The sequence below is a fragment of the Neoarius graeffei genome, chromosome 19, assembly GCF_027579695.1.
Source record: "Neoarius graeffei isolate fNeoGra1 chromosome 19, fNeoGra1.pri, whole genome shotgun sequence".
In the NCBI taxonomy this organism is placed as follows: domain Eukaryota; kingdom Metazoa; phylum Chordata; class Actinopteri; order Siluriformes; family Ariidae; genus Neoarius; species Neoarius graeffei.
In genome coordinates this window covers 1,202,708-1,224,829 of record NC_083587.1, presented here as the reverse complement: position 1 = coordinate 1,224,829, position 22,122 = coordinate 1,202,708, and the positions used below count along the sequence as shown (strand labels likewise).

The 22,122-nt window shown below is 45.0% G+C and overlaps 1 protein-coding gene and 1 non-coding gene across 2 annotated transcripts in view; one reads left to right on the top strand and one right to left on the bottom strand.

Annotated features, from left to right (window-relative positions):
- The window catches only part of LOC132867784 (histone H3-like), a 1,068,851-nt gene that overhangs the window by 513,303 nt on the left and 533,426 nt on the right, over positions 1-22,122 (bottom strand). The window lies entirely within an intron of this gene.
- On the top strand, positions 1,070-1,141 carry trnae-uuc (transfer RNA glutamic acid (anticodon UUC)). The gene has a single exon. It is a non-coding gene; the product is annotated as a tRNA-Glu (tRNA).

Sequence of the window (22,122 nt, the reverse complement as noted above, 5' to 3'; positions counted from 1 at the left end):
AATGTTTCCCGGAAAATCCAAATGCCAAGTTTTTTCAGAGGCGGACCAATTCGCCTCAAATGGCTTGATTTCAATTGATTTTTTCTGGTATTGCATAAGGTAAAAAAATTGCAGAGAATGCAGAATGTTACAGATATTTGACCAAAGTTTAATATAAAATAGGAGAATTACATTGATCTTGCTCCTGAATTTACCCGTGATATGCACTTTCAGCATCTGATAGAAAGTCGTGTGCTGATGGCAGCCAAGCAATGTATAATATATTGCTACCTACACAGGCCTAACTATTATGTACATGCGCTGAATGTCTGATCATGTAGATGGGATTAATTGAGCTTGGTCTATATTTTGTATAAGTTGTAAAATGTTGAGAAAAAAATAAATTATGATTTAGATATATAGAATCTATATTATTAGATCAGTGTTTTGGATTTTTATCACTGGACCCCTCTTATCATTATTAAATCTAGGCCTGGCAATGCCTGTCATGGAAACGTGCACGTCTCAAAAAGAGCCAAAGGTTATTAGGTTGGAATGCAATGTTTTCCTTTCTCCAAACATAACGTTTCTCATTTAAACCAAAAAGTTCTATTTTGGTCTCATCCATCCACAAAACATTTTTCCAATAGCCTTCTGGCTTGTCCACGTGATTTTAGCAAACTGCAGATGAGCAGCAATGTTCTTTTTGGAGAACGGTGGCTTTCTCCTTGCAACCCTGTCATGCACACCATTGTTGTGAACATTAGCCAATGTGAGAGAGGCCTTTAGTTGCGTAGAAGTTACCCTGGGGTCCTTTGTGACCTCGCTGACTATTACACACTTTGCTCTTGGAATGATCTTTGTTGGTCGACCACTCCTGGGGAGAGTAGCAATGGTCTTGAATTTCCTTCATTTGTACACAGTCTGTCTGACTGTGGATTGATGGAGTCCAAATTATTTAGAGATGGTTTTGTAATCTTTTCTAGCCTGACTAAATAAAATAAAAATTGACAGCTACTTTTCTGGAAAATGCCTGAGTTCTCACCAATGGCCGAAGCACTTCAAAGGTGGCCTTTATGTGCCAAGGCTGTCCCATATGGGCTAGTGGTCAGGATTACTAGCTTTCACCCAGGTGGCCTGGGTTCAACTCCCAGTATGGGAATGTTTCTTTGTTGTGTCACTCTAGTTGCAAGTCACATGACCTTGAGTGAACTCTTCATTCTATAGGCTCTTGCTTTCATGAGTCCTTTTGGTGTCATGATGAGACAATAAGTCTGATGACAGTGCAGAAGATTCTAGGATTCACTCCTGGCTTACTCAGCTTAGCTCTCTCTTACCCCATCTAAGGTCCTGGGCCTGGCTGTTTGTTAACTCCAACAAAGCACAAAAGCTGTACTCTGAATCTGACTACAGCAGCCGGTGTTCAGCATTACAGCTATTTTTTAACACTGTGGGCTCAAACCTGTACAGAGGGAAAGGGTAAACATCCGGGTTTTCACTGCACCAGGCCAAATGGGTGCCAGTGCATCCAGCTGTTCTTCCAACATCTGATGTAGGGGCAGCTGCCATGCCCATAACCATAGTAACCCTTTCACAGTACAGTTTGAACACACCAATCTCTGTACTCGACGCCATGTTCTATCCCTGCCCATTCTTCTGACTCCCCGTAACGGTATTGGACAGAGACGATACCAGATACCAAATACAGTGACGTCATGACTGCTTTAAACCAGTGGCAGCACCAAAATTCTGTCTCTCTGGCGGTGGATTTCCTCTCTGGTGGTGGATTCCACACTTGAAAGAGAGAAGCCATGCATTGGTGGTACAGAAGGACAGAGAACAAAGAACCAGCTATTGATACCAGACTTTAGCCAAAGTTCAATGTATTTGACCTTTGCAGAGTTGTAATAATAATTGCACCGGTTAGTTACTGCAGCCCATGCAGTGTTTCAAAGAGAAAAGGCAACTGGATTCCTTTTCCCTTTTTCAACATTGATGAATTATAAACAAGATTCCTTCTAGATCATCGGACAACCAAAGGGACACCGAGGATCTTCAGCTGACGAACTGTAAGGAACAAAACCATCTTCTTCCTGGATCTGCGTCCCACATTATCTTCAGAGAAGGCACACTTCAACCACTAACAGGAGCGATCAACCAAGTGATGCTGGCATCTGGGCAAAATTTGTTAGTTTTTACTTGTAGTTAGTTAATGTGAATACTGTTCTTTATTTGAATTCATTTATGATTTAAATGTACACATTTTGATTCACATGAAAGTTGGTCTTAGACCGCGTGTTGTTTGATTTACTTTGGTTACTATCTGTATTTAGTTAGATTGTGCATGCGTTCTCTCTCTCTCTTTTTAACTCCCTCCATCGTACTTCCCTCCTCAACATTGGAATTTGAGTAGAATTTGGGTTTAAGGCCTAGCCGAGACTAATTTGAACTACAGATTCCTTTGTTCAATTTTGCACGCCCTTTCGGTGCTGACCATCCCCCTTTTGGGCGTGACTGCATTCCATTCACATTCCACACACACACACTCTCACACACACACACCCACACACACACATAAACACGTGGTTTCCCTGTCACATTTTTAACATCCACTCGCCCCTACACTGTAAACTTGTATATAGTGTCATGCTCCACCCCGAACTTCCACTCCGGAGATTACTTATCTTCCAGGTCAGCGCTAATCCGGCTCCGGAACAGGAATTCCATCTTGCCTGCATTTCACTTCCTGGTTTTCCTGCTGTGTATATAAACACCATTCTCAGACAGGGACTTCACCGGCACTAAGGGAATGCTGGGAGTATGGTTGACCCGTATGCAGTTTTGGGTGGGATGGAAATCAGCAGGCAGATCAATTGGGGATCAGTGACATTCCTCTTTGCGAAACAATTACAAGGTCAATCATTCCCCCTTGGTTATTTTATTTCCCTATTGTAAATTTGAAAACTAAGGAGATTGCAAAATCCAGAGGTTTTTACCAGAATGTACAGCAGTATTTAGAAGTAATGTATGATGACACAACACAGATATATACAGATGCTTCTAAAGACGAAACTGGTAAGACAGGAGCAGCAGTATTCATCCCCAGCTACAATATAAGTATTGGGAAAAGGACGTCAGATCACTTGTCAATTTTTTCAGCGGAAATGATGGCTATTATACTGGCCCTGCAGTGGGTGGAGGAGGTGAAGCCTAGTAAAGCAGTTATTTGCTCAGATTCTATGTCTTCTTTAAATAGTATCCAGAGTGGAAAATCTACATGCTGACAAGATCTCTTAGATGAAATTAACCATCTCATATTTAAGATAAATCAACATAAAACTTTTATTCAGTTCACATGGGTTCCAGCTCATAAGGGGGTTGAGGGTAATGAGAAAGTGGATAAAATGGCCAAAGAGGCCATCAAGGCAAATGAGGTTGAGTTAGAAGTCCCATTAAGCAAGGCAGAAATTAAAGTAATAATTAAAGACAATATCAACAAAATGTGGCAGGAGAGATGGAATACAGAGGAGAAAGGAAGGCATCTATATAATTTATAAAAGGAGGTGGTGTTTAGAAGGGGTGGTGAACTGAAACGACAGGAGGAGGTTTGGTTGACGAGGCTGAGGATAGGACACACAAGTCTAAGGCCCTGTCCACACGGCAACGGATTCAGGTGACTCCGATACAATTGCTTTTCGTTTAGGCCTGGCATCCACACGGCACCAGCATTATATATATATATACTATATACAACGCAATCTTTTTGAGAACGGGTTCCAGAGTGGAAAGATCTGGCAACGTTGCCATTGTGAAGTCATCTGGATGAGTAGAACGGATTTGTTTACGATGACATCACAACCACATGACTGAGTGCTTCATGCCGGGTAGAAGTGTAATGAACTCAATGCGAGTTGTCAACAAATCCTATAACTTGGTTCATGAAACGCGCTTACAAAATATTTTCACTGTGAATATTTATTGTGTAATGGTGCAAAGTGAGAGAGAGAGAGAGAGAGAGAGAGAGAGAGACTCTGCCCTTAGGGCAGAGTCAATCCCGCCAGCAAAAATAGGGGAAAAAAGGAGCGATCTCACCTCTTCAGATGTTGGTTTAAGTCCTACAATACATTCCTCAAAAAGGGCATAGAAGAGCAAATTAATCCATCAACATGTAGCATTCAATTTATTCCGGACCATTAAAGACGCCGCCTTCCGCGTAGAATCATACGTCATCCTCGCCGCCATATTGGACAGGTCAAAGCGGAGAATAAAGATTCATGTGCTGCGTTTAACTGTACCAACAGGTTTACCATCCAAACGAGATCACATGGGATTACCTTTCACAGGTAAGAAACAACAAATTAATCCATCAACGTGTAGCATTCAATTTATTCTGGACCATTAAAGACGTCGCCTTCCGCGTAGAATCATACGTCATCCTCGCCGCCATATTGGATAGGTCAAAGCGGAGAATAAAGATTAGCTGTGTTTAACTGTACCAACAGGTTTGCCGTCCAAACGAGATCACATGGGATTACCTTTCACAGGTGAGACTGGAAAAATACTTTTCATTGTATTTGGTCATTATAAGGTAATTTTACGAACAGATTTTCCTGACTTTGTGGCTAATATGAAGTCTCGCGCATAATAGTTTATGCGCATGCGTCCTTACTTCTTCTATTGTTCTGGTGTCTCCGAAGGGACCGTCTTACAGTGCCCCTAGAGGTGTAGCATGTGTATTGCATCATTTTCAGCAAGCGTTGTGTTGCCATATGGACCTGATATTTTACTGATCGTTGCCCATTTGGACGCGATATATTTTTAAATAACATCTCGTTGCCGTTGTCGTGTGGATGTAGCCTAAATAGTGGGTTGTATACAATAGGGAAACATCATTCTGGGGCCTGTGCATACTGTGGAGAAGTAGAAAAGGTTGAGCATGTTCTTATACACTGTACACAGTATTCCAGTGAAAGAGAGAAGATGGGGAGAACATTAAGAAAATCTGTAACTATAGATAACTTATTAAGTCAGCCATTCACACAATCAGCAGTAACAGCTCTAACACAGTATTTAAAGGATACTCAACTAGCAAATAGACCCCTTTGCATGTTTGTAAACAAACCAACCGTTGGCAGGATGCGCGCACAGCCTGGACTCAGAAACAATGGTGCTGCCCATAGACCAGCATTATGAGCTGTCAGATTATGCAAAACAATTGTTGTTACAAGATCGAGAATGCTACATAAATAAGTTAACTCTAACAAGTGGACATCGCCTACCGGATCCATATTTAATTAAAGAGTGGACGGATGATGTTAGTAAGTTCCCTGGTATACAATAGCCAGATATATACGCATACCTTATTGACAAGACTTCAGTGTACACCCACAAAAAACTTCGTGCCTACAAGTCTTTAGACGCATATGATTATGTTATGTGCGGGCATGTACAACTTGATTAACAATGGGACATTCATATTCATTTTGTTTTAATCAAATTATGCCAGTGATGTGATGGCAATGTGGCTTTAGCTACAACAGCAAATACCAACACTAAACAGCAATTTGCATGAGGTAATGGCATGAAAGGAATGATAGTGTAAAGAGTGCAGCTAAGAGAAATCAGAGCTGTGTAAAAAGCGAGAGGCAGAGACCAGAAATGAAACTGAACGGGATGGGAGCTAGGTTAGAGCAGTCAACGTAAGTTGGCATTTAGAGTGAGGGCACACAATTTTACCTTTCCATCCTTGCTTTAAAATTGTGATTTTCGGCATACACAAATAATGATGGCACAAAATCTGGACTGCTTGCGTCAAGCGAGACCTCTCCTACAAACAAAATTGCATGCAAAGCTAAGTTAACATGCTAACAATATTCATTACATTGTGTAACTATGACCCAGCTAATCAGACAAATTTTACCAAAGTATTTTGCTACATCAATAAATGAAGACTAGAAAGAATAAAAAAGAAAGATTTAATAAATAGCCTGATCTTACCTGTGATGAAGTGGGTGCTGCAAACCCACACATTTTTGATAGTGCTTTCATCCCAGTCTACACGTTTGATGGCTTGTAGCCATAGACGTCGGCGATATTTTTGGAATGGGTGAGATCCTGCTGGAATTCTGTACATTTTAACCCCATCACTGCTATGATTCTGACACACGACAATGCAACAACTAGGCATCGCTGAGTCTTTTTTGAGTCCAGCCTGCGCACGCAATTTCCTCTTACATATGAATGACGTTTACTGCGAAGGGGTCTATAGAATTTAGTTTTTTTTGTTATAATCAGTCTGCAATGACTTGTTTATTTGTTTATCCTCATGAAGGGTTTCACGGGAAGATGTGTTTATCCTCATGAATGGTTTCATGGGAAGATTTGTTTATCCTCATGGGAAGATTTGTTTATCCTCATGAATGGTTTCATGGGAAGATTTGTTTATCCTCATGGGAAGATTTGTTTATCCTCGTGAAGGGTTTCACGGGAAGATTTGTTTATCCTCATGAATGGTTTCATGGGACGATTTGTTTATCCTCGTGACTAGTCGTCACAGGAAGAATTGGTTTATCCTCGTGGAGAATACCACAGGAAGAATTAGTGCGTGCACATCTGTATGAGTTAACACAGAATAATTAATCTCGAGACTGTCCTTTCGTGTCACCAATGGGAGGGGAAATTGTGTTAAGGTACCCAGACCCCGAGAAAAACCCATGGGATTGGATGAATCGCTGTGGTTTAGCATTCTACACAAATTCTAGACAATTTGGCCAGAGTTTCTCTAAGCTCCGGTGAGGTGGGACGAGGGCTGATAGGGCATGCCCACCCTCTGAGCACCAATACACGTCAAGAAGAGCAAGGATTAACTCAAGCATACATCTCTTAATATTGTTAATATTCTACTCCATTCTATTTTACTATTTCAGCTAGAAGGCTAGAATTCTTCTGTGACCTTGTGCCTTACTGTATACTGTACTGTTGTGATGACACATTGCTCGAGACATTATATTGATATCTTTTTGAACATTCTGTCAGGAACATCTTGCCCTTTGCTATCTCTGACCTAAGGAATGGCCTTTGATATCTGTCTGCACATTGTTATCATATCATAAGAACATCTTATTATTGTATACCATCGCCAAGGTTTCACTCACACACATACATTTGAACATTCATTAGAACAGTGATATAATTAAGATGTGACCTGCTCAAGGTCTGACTACAGGCTCAGTTTTGATTTATCCTCATGCAGGCATTTGCAATGATTAATATCCCTTGAGATCACACCCCAGCCCGGTAGATGGCGGTAATACACATCGATTGTTAACCGCCAATAAATCAACAGAAGAAGAAGAAGAAGGGACTTCGCCAGAACATCTCGTCAGTTTTTTCTTGCTGTTTCTGTGCCCTTTATGCTTTCATGGTTTTTTTGCCCTCTAGCTTGCTTGTTTCTTATCATGGTTTTTGTTCTAATGTTTTGTCTTTTTCATGTTTTTTGTGGGTAACACTTTACATTACGCATTGCTAATAAGGTGGTAATTCTATGGTAATTGTGATGTAATTTCATGGTAATATTGCCTTTGTAACCGCTTATTACAGGTAATTTCCATGTAATTTCCAGTGTAATTACTCTGCAGTTTCTAGGTAATAGCGATGCAAACAGCTTTCATTAAGGTGGTAATTTCTATGGTAATTTTGATGTAATTTCATGGTAATATTCTTTGTAACTGCTTATATCGTGTAATTTCCATGCAATTTCCAGTGCAATTACTCTGCAGTTTCTAGGTAATAGCCAGTGGCATGCACAGATAGACACGAGGTGGTGCTCAAGCACCTGCCCCTCTGCCCTCTGTCCAAAAAAGTGCCCTTTTGAATTTTTTTTTTTACAGTTTACTGAGGCCAATGTCGACATGATCTTTTAGAAAAGCCGTGGCATTAAAAGCGTGTGTGAAAATAATGTCCCGATGTGTGCCCCCTCCACACACACACCAGACCTCTGTCTCTCTTGCTCTGTCACGTGAACAAGCGTGCAGTGCATTCAATGTGAGGTTGCAGCAGCATAGTGTCCTGGAAGCCACGGCCTTGTCGTAGCGCAGACAACACATCGGGCAGTCAGTCAGCTCTTCCCCTGCCCCACCAGCCAGGTAACACATGAATCGAGTGAAAATGTATTGTTTGCCCTCTAAGCCCAAGCTGTAATTATTTTGTCGTGAAGTAGCCCGTCGCATACAGAAACAACTGCATATAAGTATTATATTTTTGCTAGACCATTTTCAGATTTAGGAAAACAAAAATTTATTTTTCTATTTTGTTCAACTAGAGATTCCTGGCAAAGTCAAAAAGCCTTGATGTAATAAATTAACATTAAGTGGTTGTTTTACACCTTTAAAAACTAAAACGGGTCAGTGGCGACCCGAACACAAGAGGAGGGTTAAATCTCAGACTTTTATAATAAGGTGTTCCGCATGCGCAAAAAAGTGCCCTTTTTGCCCCCCAGAGCACTTGCCCCCCAAAATGTCTGTGCATGCCACTGGTAATAGCAATGTAAACAGCTTTCATTTCAAGTATAATAAAATGGTAATTATTTGAAATTAATCTGTAGTTATTGAAATGATGAGTCCAGGATTTACTTGTTGTTTTTGTTTACTTACCTGAAAAACAAAGAGGTAATTTCCAGGAAAATACACAGCATCAGGGCCATAATATGCATTATCACTTGTTTCCACTCAATTACTTAGTTATTACCAAGAAAGAGACAAATCAAGTCATTGTAGTAGTAAGATGGTAAAAAAATACATTATTTGCCTGTAACTACACTGGAACAAGTTTAGTAATTTCATGGAAACTACATGGTATCAGAGCTGTAAAATGCACTATTGCCTCTTCCTACTTAATTACCTAGCTGTGTTGATAAACCCATCAATTATCCTTATGACATTTTTAGTGTTGTTTTTGTTTAATTACCTGAAAAAACAAGCAGGTAATTTCCAGGAAAATACACAGCATCAGGGCTGTAAAATGCATTATCACTTATTTCCATTCCATGTCCCAACAGCCAGCCGCTGTGTCCGGGGATCAGGTCGTCGAGGCCCCTGCCTTCGACTGCCACCCAATCCACACTGCACCAAACCCCTACTGCTACCTCTGTGGGTGGTGAACCCACAGGAGGTCGGGCCCACATCACCTCTTCGGGCTGAGCCCGGCCGGGCCCCATGGGCAAAGGCCCGGCCACCAAGCGCTCGCATACAAGCCCCAACCCCGGGCCTGGCTCCAGGGTGGGGCCCCAGCTGCGTCATACCGGGTGACGTCACGGTTCGGGGAGGCCATGGAGAAGGACTATCGGTCGGCCTCGAAGAAATTCTGGCAAACCGTCCGGTGCCTCAGGAGGGGGAAGCAGTACTCTGCCAACACTGTTTACAGTGCGGGTGGGGAGCTGTTGACCTCGACTGGGGACATTGTTGGGTGGTGGAAGGAATACTTTGAGGATCTCCTCAATCCCACCGTCATGTCTTCCACTGAGGAGACTGAGGCTGATGACTCAGAGGTGGACTCGTCCATTACCCAAGCCGAAGTCACTGAGGTGGTTTGCAAGCTCCTCGGTGGCAAGGCACCGGGGGTGGATGAGATCCGCCCTGAGTATCTCAAGTCTCTGGATGTTGTGGGGCTGTCTTGGTTGACACGCCTCTGCAACATCGCGTGGCGGTTGGGGACAGTGCCTCTGGAGTGGCAGACTGGGGTGGTGGTCCCTCTTTTTAAGAAAGGGGACCGGAGAGTGTGCTCCAATTATAGGGGAATCACACTTCTCAGCATCCCAGGGAAAGTTTACTCCAGGGTACTGGAGAGGAGAATTTGACCAATAGTTGAACCTCGGATCCAGGAGGAACAATGCGGTTTTCGTCCTGGTCGCGGAACACTGGACCAGCTCTATACCCTTCATAGGGTGCTCGAGGGTTCATGGGAGTTTGCCCAACCAGTCCACATGTGCTTTGTGGATCTGGAGAAGGCATTCGACCGTGTCCCCCGTGGTATTCTGTGGGGGGTGCTTCGGGAGTATGGGGTTCGGGGCTCTTTGCTAAGGGCTGTCCGGTCCCTGTACGAACGGAGCAGGAGTCTGGTTCGCATTGCCGGCAGTAAGTCAGACATGTTCCCAGTGCATGTTGGACTCCGGCAGGGCTGCCCTTTGTCACCGGTTCTGTTCATAATTTTTATGGACAGAATTTCTAGGCGCAGCCAGGGGCCGGAAGGAATCCTGTTTGGGAACCACAGGATTTCATCTCTGCTTTTTGCGGATGATGTTGTCCTGTTGGCTTCTTCAAACCAGGACCTTCAGCATGCACTGGGGCGGTTTGCAGTCGAGTGTGAAGCGGCTGGGATGAGAATCAGCACCTCCAAGTCCGAGGCCATGGTTCTCGACCGGAAAAGGGTGGCTTGCCCTCTCCAGGTTGGTGGAGAAGTCCTGCCTCAAGTGGAGGAGTTTAAGTATCTTGGGATCTTGTTCACGAGTGAGGGAAAGATGGAGCGTGAGATCGACAGGCAGATCGGTGCAGCCTCCGCAGTGATGCGGTCGCTTTACCGGTCTGTCATGGTGAAGAAGGAGCTGAGCCAAAAGGCGAACCTCTCAATTTACCGGTCGATCTACGTTCCGACTCTCACCTATGGTCATGAGCTTTGGGTAATGACAGAAAGAACAAGATCGTGGATACAAGTGGCCGAAATGAGTTTCCTTCGCAGGGTGGCTGGGCGCTCCCTTAGAGATAGGGTGAGAAGCACAGTCACTCGGGAGGAGCTCGGAGTAGAGCCGCTGCTCCTCCACATCGAGAGAAATCAGCTGAGGTGGCTCGGGCATCTTTTTCGGATGCCTCCTGGACGCCTCCCTGGGGAGGTGTTCCAGGCATGTCCCCCCGGGAGGAGGCCCCGGGGAAGACCCAGGACACGCTGGAGGGACTATGTCTCTTGGCTGGCCTGGGAACGCCTCGGTGTTCTTCCCGAGGAGCTGGCCGAGGTGTCCGGGGAAAGGGAAGTTTGGGCTTCCATGCTTAGACTGCTGCCTCCGTGACCCAGTCCCGGATAAGCGGAAGAAGATGAGACGAGACACTTATTTCCACTCAATTACTTAGTTATTACACCTCTGATCTGAAATAGTTACCGTGCACTGACATCCAAAACACAAACACATTTTGAGCACAACCTTTATTACTTTATTAATAGTAAGTAATTGAACATTTTAAAATGTGTAGTGTAAACCTACCAAAACATTAATTATAGCCCTATGAATCTAAACCAGTACTTGTGAGAAATACATATGGAACACATCAGGATCTTGCTGGAGTCCAGTAGCAAGCATGGATCACACCACATACTGATAGATTGCTGCAGCTGCATAAAATATATTTGTAACCCATATAACTTTATACACAGCAACACACACACACACACACACACACACACACACACACACACACACACACACACACACGTGTATGCCTGAACACATACGCAACCCTTTTTCTCAAATTTCGAAATATAACACACACACACACACACACACACACAGAGTTGCCAAATTGTCTTTCAGGAAACCTGTCCCAATTACACAGTCACTCTTGCCAAAAGTTTGGTTTTCTACCATGCACTGGTCATTCGACGAGCAAACAAAGAACCACAGAGCGCGCGCAGGAAGCAAGTCGGCACCAGTTCAGTGAAGTTCCGAAAAGGTAAGGAGGAAAACTTTCTACGAAGTACGGATGTAATGAAGCCACATTTCGAATCCGACTCAATAATTCTGTTTGTATTCTGCCTTAGAACAATTGAAGGATCCGAAACCCATGTAAAATGTCTTGTTAAAAAAACATTTTGTGTTAACAACCGAAAAACAGACAATAAGATGGTAACCAATAATGGTTAGCCAGCCTGTTCAAGTTAGCCATATCAACCTAGCGGACTTAGCTAGCAGTAGCAGCTATGTAAGCATACAGTAAACCAATGTGTTAAAGATACTAGTCACATTTCATACAATTTCAGTATCTTGTCACAGTATATTCATTTAATTGTACAACTAATGAGTAATTGCCGCCCCCCCCCCCCCCCCCTTCATGTTTTCATTAGCTTCACCATGTATAACCAAGAAGCTTTGTCTACTATTTACAGATTTTGACTTGGTCATTTTATTGAAGGGTATTGTTTTGTGTGTTACTGTATTACAGCCATGGCACCATTACCCTTTTTGCCTTGCCCTCTCCCTGGATTAAATCTCATTATTTATTGGATTACTGTCTGTGTGTTCTGCTTCTGGATCCTAATCTCACCACACCTCCATCACCCCTAACATATAGCTTATTACTTCTGATCACCATTAGTGCCTTAGTTATCATCATAATCACTACTGATTCTTATTTGTACATATTGTATCACCATTTATATTGAACTGTTCCTTAGCTGCTATCATTGCTATATCTGATCAGTATTAGTTCACTAATTCATTCAGCTATTGGTTGTGCTCAAAGGGTCTATAGGAAATCATAATAAGACGTGTTTTGTTTGGATAATAATAAAGGAGAGGGAAAAAATTCTGGTACAATGAAATTAATGTCTTGCACAATTTGATCAGATCATTAGAGTATTTGGCACAGGCCAGTATAGCTGTATATCCAATATAGCTGTAAACACTTACAGATTGAACACGTTTAATTTAATAGTGACCAACAATAATTTATCATTAAAGATTAGCCATGATTAACAATAAATAAACAATGGTTAGGCTAATGACTAATTAAGGACAACAAGGAGCCAATAAAAAACAACAACTCGTTGATTTGGTAAGTTTAATCCAGCATTGCACTCAGACCTTACTTTATCAGCTCTCTCAAATGCAAAATTTAATACTGAATCTATAAAGTTCTAAATTAGCTGCATTTTTGCCAACACTAACCTCATTCTTACACTCCAAGTTTCATTTACAGGGAAATCTTATTCATTTCACCAGTTGGGCAAAATAAACCAACATGCAGAACATCAAACCCATCTGTCAAAATAAAGCCAGCGCTCTAATGAGCACTGTCATTAGAGCACTGTCTACTCCCAGGCCTTTTCTCTTCTATAAACACAATGCTCAAAAAAATGGTGTTAAAGCCTATCGTTTTTCAAATCTGTGTTACAGTAAATGAATATACATGTACACTCTCTTTTGACCAAAATATCATAGGTAAACCAAAACTGTACCTCTACAATTACAGCTGAGCATTGCAAAAGATGTTTAGCATTTGCTTTTCTCACCAAACCTAGGAGAAAATAAATAGTGCTGATGTTCAGAATTATTGAGGTAATATGTACAAATGATCTCCCCGTGTCTGCGTGGGTTTCCTCCGGGTGCTCCGGTTTCCCCCACAGTCCAGAGACATGCAGGTTAGGTTAACTGGTGACTCTAAATTGACCGTAGGTGTGAATGTGAGTGTGAATGGTTGTCTGTGTCTATGTGTCAGCCCTGTGACGACCTGGCGACTTGTCCAGGGTGTACCCCGCCTTTTGCCCGTAGTCAGCTGGGATAGGCTCCAGCTTGCCTGCGACCCTGTAGAAGGATAAAGCGGCTAGAGATAATGAGATGAGATGAGATGAGATGAGATGAGATGAGATGAGAGATGTACAAATGAAGGAGTAAGATTATGCATATGATAAAGTGCATGAGTATTGCACATAGAGGAATATTGTACTAGTATGTTATTGCACTAGTGTTGAGATAATAATATACAGCACAGAATATACAGAACCGGTCAAATGCCATGGGCTGTATTGCACAGAAGTATAGCAGCAGTGAGTGAGTGGAGGTGTGCTGTTCAGACCTGTGGATTAGTTGGTGGAGGCAGTGAATGCTGTGAGTTCAGTAGTGTGATAGCTATGGAGTAAAAACTATTCCTCAGCCTGGTTGTGCGGGCGTACAGAGTTCTGTAGTGCTTTCCAGAGGGTAAAGAGTCCGTGTTCAGGATGGGTTGGGTCCTTGATAATGTTTTTGGCTCTGCGGCTGCACCAGGAATGGATTTCTTCCAGTGATGGAAGTGGAGTGCCTGTGATCCGCTGAGCTGTTTTTATGATGTGCTGCAGGGTCTTCTTATCTTCCAAGGTGCAGCCCGAGTGATGCAGTGCGTGATCAGTGACTCTGTTGTGCACCTGTAGAAGTTCATCAGCAGCTGTTGAGGCAGTTTTGCTTTCCTCAGAGTCCTCAGGAAATGGAGCCTCTGAAGACCATTTTTAGCCAGTGCCAAAGTGTTTGGGATCCATGATGGGAGTCAGCAGCCATGCAGAACAACATGCAGTGCTGTCTAAAAGACCCATTATTATTTAATTTAGTAATCAATCTTCAGCATTTCTCTGAGCAGGAACAAACTGTCAGTAAAGACACAATGTAAAATCTCCTGCATCGAACATCAATTGACACCACCAGCTAACACCTTGAAGGCAGGGTTCAACTTGCACTGAAAAGAACCCCAGTGCATTTCAGGTCCAATGCATTAATCCCTGAGTGATTGCCTAAAGGGAGCAAAGTCAAGGCTGAAAGTGTCATTCCTTGTCTTGGGGCTGGTTTTTAAAATGTTTTGGAACTGTCCATGATCTGTACAAGGTGGTGAACTTTATCCTTGTTTGTATAGTGGCCAGTATCTCTGCCTGTCATGCAGAAGCCCAGGGTTTGATTCCCTGATTGGGAGGGTATATTAGCTGTGAGTGTAAGAAAGCAAAAGTGTTTTTGGCCTTCATGGACAGTTTCCAAGCAACTTGTGCTGCACTCTATTATGTTTTCTCTTCTCCCAACACACCTCATTCTATTATTCTGCTAATTACCAGCAGTTCTGGGGGAAATGCATGCATTTGATGAGAAAACAATATCAAATGTCCTGCACCGAACATATTCTGGGACCACATTTGTGAAACTGGGATTTCCACAAATCTTACAACATTTTCAAAGTTCTGTAACGTAAATGAAATAGATGACACCCTTGGTGAAATTAATTGGCAAACACTATAAAATGGTCAGTTGACACCACCAGCTAACACCATAAAGGCAGGCTTCAACTTGCACTGAAAAGAACCCCAGTGCATTTCAGGTCCAATGCATTAATCCCTGAGTGGTTGCCAAAATGGAGCAAATTCAAGGCTGAAAGCATCATTCCTTGTCTTGGGACTTTTTTTTATTATTATTTTTATTCATGCTGGATAAAAGAAGAGAAGATACAAAGAAGAAGACCATCTGTCTGTGATTTTGTCACAAATGATACCCTAAAAATGTCTACTACCTTTCTGAATCTTTGGCAAGTGCTATTTTTTGGAATGGTTTTGAGTGATTCAAGCAAGTAAAGATACATTTTAGATTTTATGAAATTGAAGTTACTTTCAAAATGAGGCACAATTAGATGAATTAAAAAAGGAGCACTAGTTTTTAAAACATTCATAAGTGCTTCTCTTTGAGGCAATCTCGTGTGTATTTGAATTTCCTGTGTCCTGCAATCAGTTGTGTTATTTCAATGGCACATTCAGATACAAGGAATCGATTGCCATTTTGCAAAAGAACTATAGAATCTCTTCTTTTGAACAACACTTCCCTCAACAGGAAAAGGCTTCTCCTGTCCTGAAAACAACACAACCAAAAAAGGATGGAAAATTGTGTGTTTTTTTTTTAAGTTTTTACTGTTTGCATGTAGGAAAGCTTCCTCCATTATCATGATAATTTAGGGAGATGGTACTGATCGCCATTTATACAACGGCATATGTAGTTACCTGGCGATTTCTGGTTTCGCTTCCCTAAACATTTTAATTGCTGATAGACATTATATATAGACACAGATGACCAACACCCGTTACTACCATCAGTTGTCAGTAAACTGGAAAAGTATTGAATGAAGAGTAATGGTGGTAACGCCCGTTGGTAACTTGTCTCTAAAATGTGTAGTAGGGGATGGAAGCAATTTAACACCATCTACAGTACATGTTTGCTGTGCTCTGATTTTTCTTTTATTGACCAGAAAAATAATAGATGTATATTGGGGAAAGGTCTTCGATGTAAAAGCTGCTCTGGGTGTTGCCAGGTTTCCAATGCTGAAACAACTTTTTACTGCTTTGCTGTGCCTCCCACAGAGCAATGCAGATAGTGAGAGGGCTTTTTCATTGGTTAGGAAAATTCATACTGAGTACAGAAAAAATATGTCTGCAGACACATTAACTGCATATCTGCAAATTAAAATGAACTGTGATGAGGAGCTGCAACTGCTACCCAGGCAGTGATATTATAGCTAGTGCCAAATCTGCAACATCTTCGTACAGCAAAGATCACTCCAAAAAGGACTAAGATTCAAATTCTTGTTATAAATTACTGGGAAGATTTTCAATTTAACTTCATAATTTATTAATATTTTCACTTATCCTTGTTTACATAATATACTTGATGTGGTTCAGTCATCTTTAGTTGGATCCAACACTGCTTGTGGTGTCAACACTTTTTTCTCAAATGGAACTTTTACTAACCTTCACTTACTGTTTGACATGATTATATATAATTTATTAGTTTACTGGTTGGTTTATTGGTTTATTTGATAGGGACATTACATCTTAATGAACATTAGTATAAATACATAGTGTAAAGACGTTGGAATTAGCATAACTGCTAATTTTTATCCGTTGTCCCTAGGCAGTTGACAAAAAATAGCCTATCTACAGACACACATTACAACTAAACATTTACTAAAACAAAACCAAAAATAACAATACCATAATGCACAACATAAAAAACAAAACAGGACAAAAACAACAATTAAAAAGAAATAAAAAACTGTATCAGATATATGACATATTAAAAATGAGTGCAATTCTGGTTTACCATCAGCCATAATTTGACATGGACTTTAAATTGGTGGTATGTAGGGTACTCCCTTAATGTAAGTGCTAAGCTGTTCCAAAATTTGCAACCCTTTACAGATACTACTTTTGGGCAAACAGTACTATGTCTGAATGGTATTATACAGTCACCTTTTTCTGAAGTCCTTGTAATGCCACCATCAACTCTTTTAAAAAATTCATTTAATGGAGGTGGAGCAAGCCCATATAAGGCTCTACATATAAAACATGTATACTTATAATTCTTAAAATTCTCAAAACTTAAAAGATTGTGTTTTTTTTAACTATCACAATAATGAAATGATAATTGTAGTGGTTCAGTGTTGGTGGGTGGAGCACAGAGGATGGCAGGACAGAGATCAGGTTTGACAGAGCGTTTTATTGCCACACTTTTCAGTATAACAACTTGGTATGCACTTTGCAGACACACACACACTCGGCGTCTGGTTCCGGAAGAGCCCCTCTGCTCTCGCTCTCCCTCCTTAAGTAGGGCGCGGTCACTGGGAAGACACACAAACACAGGTTAATTGCTCTCAGGTGTAGTGATTCTGCCACTTACCTTCCCTGACTCTGCCCTCTTGTCACAGACCGGCGCTTGAACACGACCCCGCTGCCACATACCCCCACCGCACGACTCAGGCCGGGCGGCTGTCCGGCCTGCAGCCGACTCCCCCCCCCTTGACGGGAGAGAAAGTCCGCCACGACCATCTGCGCCCCCAGCCTGAGGACCACCTTGAAATTAAAGGGTTGGAGTGCCAGATACCAATGGGTGATCTGCGCGTTGGCATCCTTCATGCGGTGGAGCCACTGGAGGGGCGCGTGGTCCGAACAGATGGTGAACGGGCGCCCCAGCAGGTAGTACCTGAGGTCGAGGACTGCCCACTTGATGGCTAGGCACTCTTTCTCGATGGTGCTGTAGCGCCCCTCACACACCGACAGCTTTCTGCTGATATACAGCACTGGACGGTCCTCCCCCCCCACTTCCTGGGACAAAACCGCCCCCAGCCCTCTGTCTGATGCATCCGTCTGCAACATAAAGGGGAGAGAAAAGTCAGGGGCATGTAAAAATGGCCCCCCACACAGTGCAGCCTTTACCTCAGAAAAAGCCCACTGGCATTGCTCCGTCCACTGGACCGGATCTGGTGCCCCCTTTTTAGTGAGATCAGTCAGCGGGCTGGTTACGTCCGAATAATTAGGTATAAACCTACGATAATAGCCAGCCAGCCCCAGGAACTGTCTCACCCCCTTTTTGATCTTGGGCCTCGGGCAGGCCGCAATTGCTGTGGTCTTGTTAATTTGGGGACGCACCTGCCCGTTGCCCAAGTGGAAGCCCAGATACCGTACTTCCACCCGCCCAATCGCACACTTCTTCGGGTTGGCTATGAGACCCGCTCGCCTCAGTGACCTAAGGATGGCCCTTAGGTGTTCAAGGTGCCTCGGCCAGTCATTACTATATATGATGATGTCGTCGAGAGAGGCGGCCGCATAGGTGGCGTGGGGGTGGAGGACCCTGTCCATCAGCCGCTGAAACGTAGCGGGCGCCCCAAACAGCCCAAACGGAAGTGTGACGAATTGGTGTAAACCAAACGGTGTGGAAAAGGCCGTTTTTTTCTCGGGATAGTGGAGTCAAGGGGATCTGCCAATATCCCTTCGTCAAATCCAGTGTCGAATAAAAGCGAGCCGTGCCGAGTCGATCGAGCAACTCATCAATACAAGGCATTGGGTATGCATCAAATTTATACACCGCGTTGACTTTTCTATAGTCCACACAGAACCGGACCGACCCGTCGGCCTTGGGTACCAAGACCACCGGGCTGCTCCAGTCACTGTGGGACTCCTCGACGATGCCCATTTCGAGCATGGTCTCAAGTTCTTCCCGAACCACCTTTTTTTTGTGTTCGGGTAGCCTGTAAGGGCGGCTACGCACTACCACCCCCGGGGGCATCTCTATGTGGCACTCTATGAGGTTAGTGCAACCGGGCAGGGGCGAGAACACATCTGAAAACTCGACCTGCAACTGGGCAACCTCTGTGAGTTGGGTCGGGGAGAGGTGGTCTCCACAGGGGACCGGAGAGGTACGTGATGCCAATGCCCCTTTTTGAACCTCCGGCCCCAGCTCCACCTTCTCCGGAACCACCGACACCAACTCCACGGGGACCTCCTCATTCCAGAGTTTAAGCAGATTGAGGTGGTAAATCTGTAGCGCCCCACCCCTGTCCGTTCGCCTCACCTCATAGTCGACGTCCCCGACTCGCCGTGTGACCTCAAAGGGTCCTTGCCACTTGGCGATCAATTTGGAGCTCGATGTGGGCAACAGTACGAGTACTTTATCTCCCGGTGTGAACTCCCTAAGGCGCGTACCCTTGTTGTACAGGCGGGCTTGCCATTCTTGGGCCTGCCGCAAATTCTCCTGGGTTAGGTGGGTGAGCATGTGGAGTTTTGCGTGCAGGTCCATAACGTATTGAATTTCGTTCTTGCTTTGTGAAGGTCCCTCCTCCCAATTTTCTCGCAGCACGTCTAGGATGCCGCATGGCTTACGCCCATATAATAATTCGAACGGGGAGAACCCCGTGGAGGCTTGGGGAACCTCTTGCACTGAGAACAACAAGGGCTCGAGCCACTTATCCCAATTACGTGCGTCCTCACTTACGAATTTTTTAATGATATTTTTGAGGGTGCGATTGAACCGTTTCACTAAACCGTCCATTTGTGGGTGATACACACTGGTGCGGATCGGCTTAATCCCCAATAACCCATACAGTTTGCGCAGTGTCCGTGACATAAATGCAGTGCCTTGATCAGTCAGAATCTCTTTCGGGATTCCGACTAGGGAGATGACGCGGAAGAGCGCCTCTGCAATACTGCGTGCTGAGATATTGCGCAGAGGCACTGCTTCCGGGTATCGCGTTGCATAGTCCACCAGAACTAATATGAAGCGGTACCCTCGTGCTGACCGATATAATGGCCTGACGAGATACATCCCAATTCTTGCGAATGGGGTCTCGATTAATGGTAGAGGGCACAAAGGCGCTTTTGGAATGGCCGCTGGATTTACTAATTGGCATTCGCAGCACGCCGTATACCACCTACAAACGTCGCCGCAAATCCCCGGCCAATAGAATCGAGCCATTATTCGGGCTAGTGTCTTGTCCTGCCCTAGGTGTCCAGCCATGGGATTAAAGTGAGCCACCTGGAATACCAATTCCCGGCGGCTCTTTGGAATTAAAAGCTGCGTGATTTGCTCTTTCGTCTGAGTGTCCTGCGTCACTCGGTATAATCTATCCTTCATAATAGAGAAATAGGGGAAGGACGGGGTGGCGTTCGGCGGGAGCGTTTGACCATCGATTACTCTCACTTGGTCAAACGCATGTTGCAGAGTCTCGTCTCGCAATTGTTCTAACGGGAAATCCGCGAGGGATTCCCCGAGAGTGAGAGGAGGAGCCGGGGGCTCCTCACTCTGACGCGGGGATGACATAGACAGTTCTGTGACAGCTGCTCCCGCCAAAGCGACAGCGGGACCTCCCCCTGCTAAATGGCAGGACCCACTCTCTACTAAGTGCGTCATTAAATCCCGAAATCCCAGCCAATCAGTCCCCAAAATTAAAGAGTGGGTAAGGTGAGGATTAACCACCGCCTTCACAATAACTTTTTCCCCTCTGAAAAAAATGTGGACTGACACCAAAGGGTAGCTGTGAATGTCCCGGTGCACACACAACACCTTCACCCCCTGTGCTCCCCCCAATGCCTTGTTTTGAACCAGGCTTTGGTGAATTGAGGTCTGATTACAACCAGAATCCACCGACGCCTGATATGTATCCCCTTGAATACTCACCGGTATGCAATACGCTCCGGCCCGATCGAGGGCAGCTTCTGGCGCGTCGGGGATCCGAACCACCGTGCCCACCTCCATTGCCGTGCACTGCTGTTGGAGGTGGCCCAGTTCCCCACAGAGCCAGCAAACCGGCACTGGTGTTTTGGGGCTCACTCACCTGAGGGGGGGAGAGACAGACACAGAAGGGAGAAACGGGAGGGCACCGTGGGTGCGGCGGGCCGGCTGGGGTGGTGCCAGTCCCCGCCTCCACGGTGGGGGAATGGGGCGAGGATGGGACACAGGAGGAGGGGGAGAGAGAGAGAGAGAGAGAGAGAGAGAAAGAGAGAGAAGAGGAGAGAAGAGAAGAGGCTGTCTGCTGTCCTGCCGCTGGAACAGCCGCCAAATGGTCCTCCGCCAGCTTGATGGCCTGATCCAGTGACGCCAGGTGGTGGCACTGGACCCACTCTGCGGTTCCTGCTGGCAAGCGCGCGACGAACTGCTCCAGCACCACCTGATCAACGACCTCCTCGGCGTCATGGTTGTTGGCCCTCAGCCACTGCCAGCAGGCATCCCAGAGTTGCTGGCCAAACGCGAACAGCCGGCTGACTTCGTCCAAGCGCAAGGCGCGGAAGTGCTGGCGCTGCTGTTCCGGGGAGTGCCCCACGCGCTGGAGGATGGCCCAGCGGAGGTCCACGTAGGCCAGCCGGCGGTCGGCGGGGAGCTGTAGCGCAGCCAGCTGCGCCTCTCCCATTAGCAGAGGGAGGAGGCGCGCCGCGCACTGCTCCATCGGCCACCCCGAGGCCTCTGTGACTTGCTTGAAGAGCGTGATAAAAGCCTCGGGGTCGTCCTGCAGACCTATCTTGGTTACGGTGAGGGGGGATGGGCCCGCGGTGGGAGCGCTGGTGGACCCCGCTGACGCGAGGAGGTGCCGGAACGCCTCCCGATCTTCTTGCTGGGCCAGCACCAAGGCCTCGGAGTGCCGTTCTTGTTCCTTGTGGAGGGTGACGAGCGCCTGGTGCTGGCTTTGCTGGGCCGTGGCGAGGGCGTGGACCAGGTCGGTGAACGGGGAGGACTCCATGGGGCTGATCGGCTGCTGTACTCCACAATATCCCGGGTTTCAGCACCACTGTAGCGGTTCAGTGTTGGTGGGTGGAGCACAGAGGATGGCAGGACAGAGATCAGGTTTGACAGAGCATTTTATTGCCACAGTTTTCAGTATAACATCTTGGTATGCACTTTGCAGACACACACACACTCGGCGTCTGGTTCCGGAAGAGCCCCTCTGCTCTCGCTCTCCCTCCTTAAGTAGGGCGCGGTCACTGGGAAGACACAGACAAACACAGGTTAATTGCCGTCAGGTGTAGTGATTCTGCCACTTACCTTCCCTGACTCTGCCCTCCTGTCACAGACCGGCGCTTGACCACGCCCCCGCTGCCACAATAATGCTTTCTTATCAA